General features: G+C 44.1%; 1 protein-coding gene and 1 long non-coding RNA gene across 2 annotated transcripts in view; one reads left to right on the plus strand and one right to left on the minus strand.

Annotated features, from left to right (window-relative positions):
• Window positions 1-13,421, plus strand: part of PPP2R2B (protein phosphatase 2 regulatory subunit Bbeta) — a 306,812-nt gene that overhangs the window by 54,907 nt on the left and 238,484 nt on the right. The gene's annotated exons all lie outside the window — the stretch shown is intronic.
• Window positions 492-2,352, minus strand: LOC142818720 (uncharacterized). Its single transcript, XR_012896334.1, has 3 exons — window positions 2,235-2,352; window positions 895-1,053; window positions 492-629 (listed from the first exon to the last, which is right to left on the minus strand). It is a non-coding gene; the product is annotated as an uncharacterized LOC142818720 (long non-coding RNA).

Here is a 13,421-nt window from a genome sequence, read left to right on the forward strand (position 1 = left end):
CTAACTGTGGGTTGGAAGTCGGAACCCCATTTTAATGGGGTCTTCAGGGAGGGCATTAGACTTGCTGGGGCTCAGGTCTGAAGCCAAAGCCCGAGCCCTTCCACCGGGGGCTGAATCCCATGCCCACTGCCCCAGCTGAAACCCAAGGTCTTCAGACCTCAGTGACAGGGCTCAGGTTACCCTCCTCCTTCCTGGGGCTCAGGCAGACTCAGGCTTTGAACCGTCTCCTGGGGCTTGGTTATTTATTTATTTATTTATATTGTTAGCCCCATCTCTCTATTTAAAGTATTCGAGGCAGATTACAAAAATTTTAAAACACAATATAAACATATATAAAAAAGTAAAATAGAAGATCCAGAGGGGGGCATAAAACTTGCTAAAACACCTCAAGAGGAGGGACACACACACACTCTATCTCTCTCTCTTTCTCTCTCTCAAAAAAAGACCCATAAATGCATGGGTAAAAAAGGGTGGCTTTAGCCTGGAGCCAAAACAATATCAGCGTTGACGTTAGGTGAAGATCCCAGGGGCAGGGAGGAGAATTCCAGAGCCCAGGAGCAAAGTCTCTGTGTAGATGTCAGCCTTATCTCAATAAGTAGAGGAACATGGAGCAGAGCCTCCAGGTTAGCCTGAAACCGTTAGATTTACAGGTTAGAAGATGGGCTGTCTGCTGTATCCTACCCCCTCTGCATCAATCATCAGTGTTTAGTGTAATTGAGAAGCAGGTAGGTTAAATAAAGCAACAAGATCCTTATTAGATAACACAAACAAATTAAGACTCCTTGCAACATAGCAATAATGGCTCAGATGTTAGCACAGTTGTTACCATAAGGGATGAACCCCAGAGCCCTGATCCTTACAATTGGGAAACAAGACAATACTGAAGGACTATACCATGTCCTGTAGACACTGGGATGACACTGGGGAGGACACAGAAATGCCAGGAACTGGATTCCAGGAACTTCTGGAGCATGTAAGTGGACTTCCCTCGATCTTCTGTCTTCTTTCTTCCATTCTTGACATGCTGTTCTGCATGTGGTATGCAGATACTCCCTGTCAGGTTTTGTGCATTGATGTAAGTTAAAAGGGTCCTTTCTAGATGTTATCTCCCCTGCTCTAGCGCTCAGCAAGGCTGGCTCACTGTGGAAGTTCTCTGTGCCCCACTGGGATGACCTGCTTGCACAGCACCCAGAGATACAGTGCCCTGTCAGAATGACAGACGCTCCCCTATATACTTTCCAGTTGCTGGGCAGATGTACTGTTACATTGCTCTCCATGTTCCTGCCTTTTTTTCTGTTTTGGCAACAAAAGCCTGGAGAAGAAGGGGCACCAAGATGGAGGCCAGGTTGTCCTTTTGCCAATTCAAGGAGATTAAATCAAAATGGCAACCATATAACTCAAATTTCTTTCTAACATCCCCAGCTGACCTCAATCCCCAGGCAGGTTCATATGGGAGGAAATGCTCTTTCAAATACCATGGGTCCAACCCTTTTAGGTCTTTATAGATCGTAACCAGGAGCTTGACTTATGCTCGGGAACTTATTGGAAGCCAGTGCAGCTGCTGGAGCACCGGCCTAATGTGCTCCATATAATGAATGTTAGTTAAAACTCGAGCAGATGCATTCTGGACCAGTTGAAGTTTCCAAAGAAGTGTAGCACCCCCTCTCCACCTGGTTACCTTCTTTTAAAGCCAATCTCCTTTCAGGTTCGGATGGATAGGTCTGGGTTTATCTGGATCCCGCCACCCACTCAATTTTATTCTTTCTGATTGATGTACTTGGCGGTGCCTCCACCCCCCTCACTTCTTCCTAGCAGGGTCACCAGGGCAGCTTGGGAGGAAAATTCTAGCCCAGGATAATCCCCACGTATTTGCCAGATAGTTGGAGACTCCCAGAAAATAACACAAACACATACACTATAATAAACACAATTATATTAAACAGGAGACAATTATAACAGAACAGGGTAAAACACTATTTTTAGGGTCACCGGTGCCCAGCAACTGTGAGGTTAATGTCCCGTTGGTACGCGTACTTTGTTGGGGCCCTTGATGACTGTTGACCACACAATCCTTCTCTGCAGTGGTTTAGCAGTGGAGCTGACTAGGTCCAGTACAGCCCAAAGGACTCACAAACGGGAGAAGGCAATAAATCCCTCCACAGTTTAATATGCTGCAGGTAATAAAATCCCCAAACAAATTCCCTGACTTACTAACTAAAAATTGGTGCACTCACACACTCCATGAATGAGCCCCAGGTTGAGAGATGACTCAGTCTCTGCAAAGGGCTGCTCTCTTCTCACAGGCGTCCTCTTCAAGCAGGAACCAGGCTGCTTCGGTCCCAGAATTTCCCCTCACCACGAAGGGGTGCAGGGCTCAAGATGCAGACCACACAACTGCACCAAAATTCAAAACTACAGCCTCCCAGCCCAGCATGCAGACCCACACAGCAGGCAGCTGCCCTGAACTTGCTGCTAGAGCGGAGCTGACCATGCGGTGACTGTCTCACCCAGGGAGCTGGAGAGCCAACTCAGCCTGGCTGGGGAAGCCTCCCAGCAAACTCCACAACTGGGAATCAACAGAGGAGACACAAACCCAGCTGAGGGATCCTGCCGTCAGGTCCCTAGAGGCTAGTTCTCAGGGGGAACCTTGCATGCAGGCCTGGGGCTTACTAGCTCCCACACAGCCAGTCCTCCCCTTTCCCTGGCTGGCTCCAGACTCCCTATAACAATGGTCTCTCCTTCCCCCTGGGAGGGGCATCTCACTCCCTATGGGTTGCTGGGCAGACTCTGGCCCTGGTAGGGAGGGGGAGCCAAGGCAAACTCAAGAGTGCCTCTCCCTGAGCTGCCAGCAGACAAGGCCCCAGGAATCCAAGTAATCTCCTTGGGGGTTACAGAAGGGAGCCCCATGTCTTCAAAGGCAGCCCCATGTGGAGCACATTGCAGTAATCCAGACAGGAGCGTGAATCACCATAGCCAGGTCATTCTTATTCAATCTGTAGCTGGCAGATCAGCTGAAGCTGCCCCAAAGCACTCCTGGCCACCGAGGAAATCTGGTTCTTAAATGTACCTGTTCTTTCAAGGGGAATGTAACCCGGTCCAGAACAGGCAACACACCACATTCCTGGACTGATGGCTTCCTGATCCATTGGACCTCTGTCTTATCTGGATTCAGATTCAGCTTATTTGGCTTCATTCAGTCCATCATTGCCTTTAAAGACTAGTTCAGATCAGTTGCTGCCACACCTAGATCCAATGTCACACAGAAATAGAATTGAGTGTCATCTGCATATTGATGGCACCATCATCCAAATCTCCTCATGACCTCTCCCAGTGGTTTCATGTTGACGTTAAATAGAGGGGAGAAGATTGATCCTTGCGGGACCCTGTAGCACAATCGCCATGGGGTTGAGCAGCAGTCCCCTAACTCTACCTTCTGAAAATGTCTGAACAGGTAAGACCAGAATCACCACAAAAGAGTGCTTCCAATACTCAACTCCTCCAGGTGCTCCAGAAGGATACCATGGTCGATGGTATTGAAAGCTTCTGAGATGTCCAAGAGAATCAACAAGGATGCATTCCCTCATCTATCTCCTGACATAGGTCATCTACCAGGGCAACCAAGGTGGTTTCTATTCTAAAACCAGGCCTGAAGCCAGACTGAAATGGATCTAGATAATCTGTTTCTTTCAAGAAAGCATGGAGTTGCAACACCATCACCTGCTCAAGTATCTTGCCCAGAAAGAGAATACTAATGATTGGACAATAGTAATTCACATTTTGTGAGTTCAAGGAAGGCTTCTTAAGGATCGGTTTTATCAAAGCCTCTTTGAAGGCAGCAGGAACTATCCCAGATCTAAATGAAACATTAATAATCCCCTGGACTCAAGCAATCATCCCTTCCTGGTTTGATTTAATAAGCCACAAAGGGCAGGGGTTGAGTGAGCACGATTGGTTGCACACCTCCAAGCATCTTGTCCGCATCCTTGGATCCTGATCCAAACAAAAATAATTAGGTGGTGCACTCAACACATTCCATTCTTCATTTATATGACAGCCAGAAACCAAATCAGACTGGATGTGAGCAATCTTATCTGCAAAGCAGCCTCCTGGGTTTAAGCCTGCTCCTGGTAATGGCTGCAGGCAACAACTGCAGCTGAATGTTCTTAGTCCTAAAGGAGCAGGTCTCTTACCCAGGAGGTAGTGCAGCAGCACCAGTGACAGCAGCACCAGTAGGGCAAAGGTCTTTCTTTGGGTGGGGGTTGGAAGAGAGGTTGGTCCTTATTCCCAGCCCTCACCCCTCCCTCCTCCTGCTTAGGTCTAGCAATTTTTATAGTCAAATGGGGGTCATGATGCAATGAAGTTTGAGAAACCCAGGTAACTGATGGTGTGCTTGCCAGTTCTGCAATTGCTCAGGCAGTCGTGTCAACTGTGCATGTAATGTAATCCTAAAAGCTTAACAGCCAAATCTTGCCACAGCACTGGCCAGTTAGCCCAGGAAAGGTGGGCAGAGATGGTAGAAGATGCACCCTTTGCAAAGGGAATCCTGCTAAAGTGGCCAGGATAATCTACTGAATAATGTGCTTTACTATTCCTCTGAGCTAGAGAGAAGTGCATCTGCTGTTTAACGCTTGCTACTGTAATGGCATCATATGTGCTAGCAAGAGGATGTTGGGGGTGGGGGCTAAATATGGCCCTTGTGAAGATCCTGCTCCCTTGGGGTACATAATATGTGAGTCAGAGTTTTAGCCAGACAGCTCTACTAGCACTCTCCTGGGTACTATGAGAGATTTTGTCAGGCAGCTGAAATCCAAGACAGGACCGCATAGAGGCAAACCATAGTTGCCTATATCTAGTCTGCAAAGTATATTTGGCTGCTAAGTACTATAGTTGGGTATTTGGGTAACTCAATTAAAAAAATACTACTGTGGGCACGAGGTTTTTTTTTTTTCCATTTGGGCTTTCACGTGGTGGAAGCTGAGAATCACACAGAGGCCCAGTCAGTGAAATCACAGTGGTGGAGTTCACTGTCACTTTGGTACATTCATTTGGCAGTAGTAACACAAGAGCAAATTCTGTTTTCTGTTAGTTTGGTGTAATTCCATTGACTTTTAGAGAATTATTCCAGATTTACACTTGTGTGACTGTGGCCAAAATTTGTCCCTATAGCGATTCAGTTCAGAACTACCACATCACACACATTTCAGCTACTCTAATTAACTTTCCTTAAAATAACTTCTTTTCCTTTAAACAGAAAATATTGTGCTACTTTAGTGTACAGCAGGGGTTCCCAAACTTTTTGACACGGGGACCAGTAAATCCATTCACGAACTTTTGGAGGACCAATAATGTTCATTTGCATATTTGCATATTCATTAATCAAATGATTAATATTCAAATAAGTTGTTTCTGGTCCTCCCAAATCTCCCAGTGCCAGCTTTAGCAAAGCTTTTGATATGGTCACCCACAATATTCTTGCCAGCAAATTAAGGAATATGGATTGGATAAATGGGCTGTAAGACAGACAGAAAGCTGGTTAGACCAGTGTTTCCCAAACTTTTTACTTTAATTGGAACCTTTTTTTTTCAGTTCTGCTTTTTGCAGCCCAAAAATATAAATACATGAAAAACAAACTGAGAAAATCCCAGACATATAACATGTCTGGTATTTTCTCAGTAGGTAGGTTGTATTATTACTAGATGTATCAGTTTGTAGTTTCGAACTGCCTGGCTGGTAAATGTGCTCAGGCTGCATGAGTGTGTCTACCAGCCAGATAATTCGCAACTACTCGAGGGTGTGTGTGTGGGGGGAGAGGGGAAAAATAGAATCCCTGTGCCGGACTAACTCGTGCTTTGTGCTTTGTGGGTGGGGGGGAGAGGGGAACGGGGTTGGGTCAGTCCCACTCCCTGGCAGCCCGTTCTCCCCCGCTTCTCCTCCCAATCTCCCTTGGCCTGCCCCGCTGCCTGCGTCCAGCCCTCCTTCCAGAGGCCGCTTCTCCCATCCTACCCACATCTTCCCCAGACAGCTCCTTGCCTCCAGCCTCTGCCCCATTCCCCTCCTGCCCCTCTGTGCCCTCACACACGATTTGCTCCATCCTGACCTTCTTCATGCCCACCCCTTCTTTCAAGCCTTCTCCCAGCACCTCCCCCTCTAGCCCCCAGTGCCCTTCCCCTCTCTCCTCTCCTCTCCTCTCCTCTCCCAGCATCACCCTGTCCCCCCTCCCACTGACACCTCCCCTCCTGCCCTTTTCCTCATGGTCTGCACTTGGCCCCCTGGCATTTGTCTCTCTCTACTACACCCCTGTCCCTTGGTGCCTTTCCCTGCCCCGCCCAAGCCCCTTCTCCTTCCACCCCTCCCCCACGCCTCTCCTCTCCTCTCCCTCTCCTCGCCTCGCCTCGTCTCGCCTCCGCTGCCGCATGAGCCGATTCCCTACCTTCTCCTTCCACGTTGCGGGGCCAGAGTCCGCACTCAGGCCCTGGAGGCCGAACCTGGAGCCAGCCACGCCCCGCAATGTGCCTCCCGCGGGTTTCAAAACCCCGGGCCGTGACGTCACGCCACGCCCGGGCGTCCTCCGCGCCCACGTGCAACGCCGCGCATGGGCGGCAGGCGGCGAGGAGGAGCTGCGCGCGGCAGGGACGTCCGGGGCCGAGGAGAACGCTCTGGGGGCGGGGTGGGAGGACACACGGGGGGAATCCGGGGCCTGCTCCAGGCAGAACCAGGGAGAGACCCAGCTCCACATAGTGGTGGAGCAGGGCCCCGGTTCTTAACTCACCAGCACTTCCGGGTGCAGGGGCATGGGGCCCGATTCGACCAAATGGGTCGAATTGGCCTAAGGGCCGGCAGCCACCAGGCACGCTGAGGCCCGGCATTTTTTTTCTGCGGCCCGGTGCCGGGCTGCGGACCATAGTTTGGGAAACGCTGGTGTACAGCTAAGGGAGGAAATTATGTGTATGCTGGCCAATGTACAGTATATTGGTTGATAGCTTTGGAAATCAAAATCCTTTCTTTATGCACAGAGCAGGAAGTTGCAGGGCAATCTGACTTCACATTCCCAAAGGGTATGTCTACACTACCCTCCTAGTTCGAACTAGGAGGGTAATGTAGGCATACCGCACTTGCAAATGAAGCCCAGGATTTGAATTTCCCGGGCTTCATTTGCATAAGCCGGGAGCCGCCATTTTTAAAACCCCGCTGGTTCGAACCCCGTGCAGCGAGGCTACACGGGGCACGAACTAGGTAGTTCGAACTAGGCTTCCTAGTTCGAACTACTGTTACTCCTCATTTCACGAGGAATAACGGTAGTTCGAACTAGGAACTACCTAGTTCGTGCCCCGTGTAGCCGCGCTGCACGGGGTTCGAACCAGCGGGGTTTTAAAAATGGCGGCTCCCCGCTTATGCAAATGAAGCCCAGGAAATTCAAATCCCGGGCTGCATTTGCAAGTGTGGTATGCCTACATTACCCCGCTAGTTCGAACTAGCGGGGTAGTGTAGACATACCCTTAGTTTCATGCCTCATACCATGAGCTGGAGCAACAGTCTTTAGGGTCTGAGGTTCAGTATATATGACCTATTCTTACTCAGTCTGACTCTCAACATTGCGGGTGGGGCTTTTGTGTGTTGTGAATACCTTTCCGCTGGGAACTCAACTGAGACCCACAAAGCTCAATTCACATCGACTACTAAACAGCCATTACATTCTAATAACTTTTGCCATGTACACATTAGGAAACTATTTCGAAATCAGTAAATTTGACTTAATAACTCCTGATTTAACAAATTAGAAGTAGTGTGTCCACACTATGGGGAAGCCTCAAAATTAGTCCGAGGCAGGCTGCATTAATGTGGATGTGCTACCTTGGACTTAGAGCCCCAGGAAGCACTGGTGAGTTATTAGTTCAAATTATTCTGGGGAGCAATTATTTTGAAATAGCGGCACCAGGGCATCCACACTACCAATATTTTGAAATAACAGAATTGGTGTTACTCTTTATGAAAAGCGGGAGTACAGATTTTGAATTCTGTTATTTTGAAATAACAGGCTTGGCAGAGGGGACACTCTGCTTATAAATTCGACCTGGGGGACAGGGGTTATTTCGAAATAAGGTCCTACTGTAGACTCAGGCTTTTAGTCTCTACCTGTGCTGGATTTTGAGTTGGTCACCTAGAGTACGTCTACACAGCAACATTATTTCAAAATAACTAGCGTTATTTCAAAATAACTTAGTCCATGTCTACGTAGCAGGCAGTTATTTCAAAATAATGTAGAAATGCTGTCAAGCTGGAGGACTTCTTACTCTGACTCCTGTAACACTTGTTTTCTGAGGAGTAAGGGAAATCGGAGGAAGAGTGCTCTATTTCGAAATAAGCTACACAATTGACATAGCTCAATTTGCGTAGCTTATTTCGAGTTGAGCCTTGCTGTTTATATGTACCCCTAGAGGTGAAAGACCCATTAACAATACCCTGAGCATTCCCACTGCTCATGGTATTTATTGTTTGTTCGTCAGTACGAATTAGTTTCTATTCCTTTTGAAGATGAGGATGAAATTTCAACTTTCTAAGAATATTTTCAGTAGCCAGTTGGAGTCAAACTGAAATGAAGCAGAAACAAAGCAAATTCTGAGTTTTGAAGCCTTGAATAAAAGGCAGAATAGAAAGATCATGTTATGGATATTATTTACCTTAATCAAAGTGATTGATTAATTCAAATATTTACAAAGTTTCTGGATAGTTTCTTGATTTTAAATAATTTCTTGTTCTGTACTTTTGACTGGCAGCATATTCTCTCATGAATTCTTTTTCCAACCAGTTAATGGGAGAGGTCTATTTTCTTCTCCTAGTCTGCCTGGGGACATCATCACCATGGTTACTTGGATACCTGTTTTCTGGACTGCCTTGTACCACCAATTTAGCTATTGAAATGTCTCATTTTGTTGTCTATAAGTATAAATCAGTCAATACCACAATATCACTAAACTACCGGCTGTCTAAGTACTGTTTGTACTATAAGATCAAAACAGTAATTTACTATTATCAAGAGCTGTGACAACAGAAATGAGTTTGGGAAATCATTGGTTATTGATTAGCTACTGTATACCATGGCATTATGATAAAAAATGTAGCTTCCAAAGAAAAGGTATGGATGTACTAAATTTTATGGATAGTGCCAGTGGCAATATGTACTATATTAATGACCTGCATGGGTAGCTGGTAATCTTCCAGATTCACTATTCATCACTGTGCTTTGTGCTCCACAATGTAAACTTGATATGTTATGCAATGTAACTTTTACAGAAAAGTTTAATATAAGAATTCAGCATCACATATATAAGGATCAAATATTTTCCATTTTGCTAAATCAAATCAGGGATAGGAGGAAACAAGAAAACTTTCAATTTCATTAAACTTATAGTACTTTTTTGTAAAGCATTTTTGTTCTCTTCTCAGAATGACTCAGAAACTACATAAAATAACACCATTACGTGGCACCTTTTACCCCAAATTTCGTAAAGTGTAATGAATACTGATATTTTGCATTTACTTTCAACTTGCATATGAGAATCTCAAAACATTTTACAAAGCTGGATGAGTACCCAATTATTATTTATTATCCTTATTTTAAAAATGAGTTCATTGAGACACATAGAGAGAAGATATCTTTTCCATGGTCAGGCAGCCAAGCCAGTGGCAGTCAGGAATACATCCCATATTGCTTGTTTCCCAGTTTTTAATCTAGCTTTACATTTCCCCTGTGAAGCAGATAAGACTGTTATCCCCATTTGCAGATGTGCAAAATGAATCATAGGAGAATTAAAGTAACACCACAAATCAGCAGTAAAATGAGGAAAAGAACCCAGGACTCCTGACTCTCAATCCCCTGCTCTATCCACTACCTTACACTTCAGAGAGCTTGCCTTAGAAAAAAAGTTATATTCTCCCTGGTGTCTATATGAAGTGTTTAGAAATTCCTTCAACTCTAGTTCCAGTGCTGACACACGCATTGAAAATGATACTAAGGACTTTAAATCCAAATGTGGTTTTTTTTTAGCAAAATAAAGACCTACCTTCTCATCTTTCCAATCACAGGCTTATCTTCTTGCCAGCTTTTGAATATCAAAAGTACTACACAGAGTTCAGAGGTTCCGCATTGTTTAAGAAGGACTTTGAAGAATTTCTAGGCTGGTTATTATAGTTTGCTTTCTTCCCTGGGCCTCTTATTAAATATAATTCTAGCAATTGCTAAAGGGAAAATTAGGTCCCAAGTGTTCTGGCATCTTCTTAGTACTGAAGGTCAACTACATTCCAGTTAGCCAGAGGGCGGTGTGATCAAACATATGTTTTCCCCTTTTTCTTCATTCATTTTTGGGAGGGTGTATGGAAGGAAGGGATTGTATTTCTCTATTTCCCATTCTCAGTGGATGTGGTAGTATCCACATTTATCTCTCTGTGAAGCCAGCAAATTCTTCCTACAAGAGTTGCTGCCTTAATTGTTAAAATTAAAATCATAATTATTACAACCATGGAAAAAACATAATTCCACTAAGCGTTTTTTACAGCTATGTGTCTTTCAGCTGTGTGAGAAATTCTAAAAGACTGAGGAGGAAACAACAAAGTTGTACATTATGGGCCTGGGTTTGTTTTAACAACTGTGCAGTTAAAATAAATCTGTTTCTTTATTTTAGGTACATTTCTTTAGGGTTTCTGGGAAGCAGACTTGGACATCAAAGGTTTCTCCTTGAAAGTAGGAATAAGAGATCCTCCGGAAAAGGGCTTTATTCCGGAGGATCGCGCCAGTCTAGACGCTTTTTTCCGGCTTTTCCCCAAGCCGGAAAAAAAGCGGCGGACATGTTTATTTAAATCCGCGGGGGATATTTAAATCCCCCGTGGATTTTCCTATGCTGACTTACCTGATTTGCATCCCTTTTCCGGAATTTGTGGCCAGTCTAGACGTAGCCTAACTGAATACAAAAAATAATTATGTACGTTCATGAAGGATAGATCTATCAATGGCTACTAGCCAAGATGATTGGGGATGCCATCTGATGCTCAGAGTGTCTTACGTTTCTAACTGCCAGAAACTGAGAGAGTACACAAGGATAGATCACTTGACCTGTTCTGTTCATTCCCTCTGAAGCATCTGGCATTGCCTACTATTGGAAGGCAGAATATGGGGCTAGATGCACCATTGGTCTGACTCAGTGTAGCCAGTCTTATGGAATTAAAATGTAAAAGTTTCCCGTTACCAATCCTGTTCTGTGGCTTCTAGAATCACACCTCTGTTTTCACAGTGTTATGTTATGGGAGTGACCCTTCCCTTGGTTTCCTGGAATTTAAATCTGTATTGTGTTATGTTCTTCCTTCGTTGTCTACTAAGATTTATAAATTGGTGAAGTTATCTATTTTCAGAGAAACAAGTGCTTTTAATCAGGTCTTTGAATGCTTAAAATAGGGTTTTTAAAAATACCTTGTGTTATAGCATTTTTTGGAGATGGGGCCAAGGCCCAACACCTCAGAATCTTGGAGTGTGTCTCATAACTGTGTTTGGAGGCCAACTCTATTTATTTAGCTTTTTGAATGTGATCTGATATTGCCTCCATGCATCAGATAACTTGTCTTACAGCATTTGCTTTTAAATATCCAAGAGGACTATTATTGTTCTTCATGAAGGATGACACCCTGATCTGGAAAATGTTCAGAAATGTTTGATTCCTAGCTCACACATCCATCCCATCTGCACAGAAATTAAAGCTTGTGCTCACATTTTATTTTTAAATACAGGCTAGTTGCAGCATTTACACTGACACATCTGAGGCCTGATTCTTCTTGTCATACCCCTTACTTCAGGTTATATGCTCAATGGAATGAAGGAGTAAATAAGGAGTGCAGGATAAGGAACATATTCTGTTTCTGCTATCAGATAAAAACAACTTCTTAAATAGTCTAATTCTTATTATGAATGTATTAGTTTTTGAGCTCTAGGATAAAAGTTTCAAAAGTGCTTATGTGACTTAGGATCCCATTTTCAAGAGGAATTTAGGCACCTGCCTATATTTTTGGGCACCTTTAAAAATCTGCCCCTTTGTTACTTAGCAGCCTAAGGTTATGTCTAGACTACAGAAAAACTGCGTCAAAGGAACTCGTCCGTTTTTCCAAAAAAAAAAAAAAAAAAAAAAGTTGAAAAAGCAGACGTGTTTTGTCGGCATCCTAAGTCTCTTTGAAATTCAGTGGAGGCAAGGCTCCTTAGGGCCTATGTCATTTTTGCCACTTTTCAAAATAGGACTTAGGCTTCTGAGTCACAGGGGTACTTTGAATATGTTCCCCTTGGCAAGTAGAGAAAGGTACACTGAAAATAGTTCAGCTTTTGCCTTTTTCTGGCAGATGATCACCAAGAGCCTTCACAGAAGCACTGTGTTATAAATAACTCTGTTCAGAAAATGTCAACAGAAGCAACATTTCAATTTATTCTAAAATTTCCACAATTTTTTCTTCTCCTCTTGTTTTCCAACCAGCCTAGTTTTCAGAAAAATTGAATAATGAGCAGGTGGGCACACTGTACATGTGGTTCAGTCTCACCGTAGTGACATCCGCCTAAGGGGAAACATGGCAGAAGGCATGAAGTTGGGCATCGAGAAGACTTGGCAAGAATCTTGAGCAGAGCAAAAGGAAGGAGTGGCAGAGAGGAAAAGAAATGAAGGCAGGTTTGAATTAGGACCCTATAAAAGAGGGTTAGAAGTTTGAATCTCATGTGGAGAGTGTTAGCCAGTGAAAGGGTTTAGGTAAGGGGATATGAAATGGTCTGACAGCTGAGAAGAAATGTTTTTCCTAGATGGACTGGAGAGGAGTGAGTCAAGATACGTAGCGGTCACAGATATATACTTTTTATTTTATATATTTTTGTGATAGCCTTAGCAGCTTTGCAGTTTCTCTTTGTCAGTGCTTTCTTGTCCTTACTGTGACATGCGCATGCACGTGCCTGCACACACACATACAGAGTGGTTTTATTTCTCTTTAATCTGGTTTCTTAGTAACTCGCCTGAAGTGGAAATTTCAGAACAAAACAAAGTGGCCATTAACAGCTTCAAAAGCAGAACTGATAAAAAGGTTTTCCTTTTATGTTCACCCAAATTCAGCCTCTAAATTGTACATTTCTCAGCTGAAAGAAAGAATGAGAGAAATTCAGAAGCAGATGGCCACAATAATAATGCACTAACCTCTGATTAAAAAACATCAAGGTGTGCTTTTGACCTGCTGCCTCATATTAAAAAGATTTTTATTCCATTGAAACAGACTAATTGACTTGACTATTTAACTTAATAGCAGCTTAGGCTTCCATACAGGGTCTAACATGTTAATCAGGAGACTTAAGCCATGAAATAATTGGAAGAGAAAATAATTAATCCAATTGGTAAAATATAAAAGAGGAT

The sequence above is a fragment of the Pelodiscus sinensis genome, chromosome 17 (genome assembly GCF_049634645.1).
Source record: "Pelodiscus sinensis isolate JC-2024 chromosome 17, ASM4963464v1, whole genome shotgun sequence".
Taxonomy (NCBI): Eukaryota; Metazoa; Chordata; order Testudines; family Trionychidae; genus Pelodiscus; species Pelodiscus sinensis.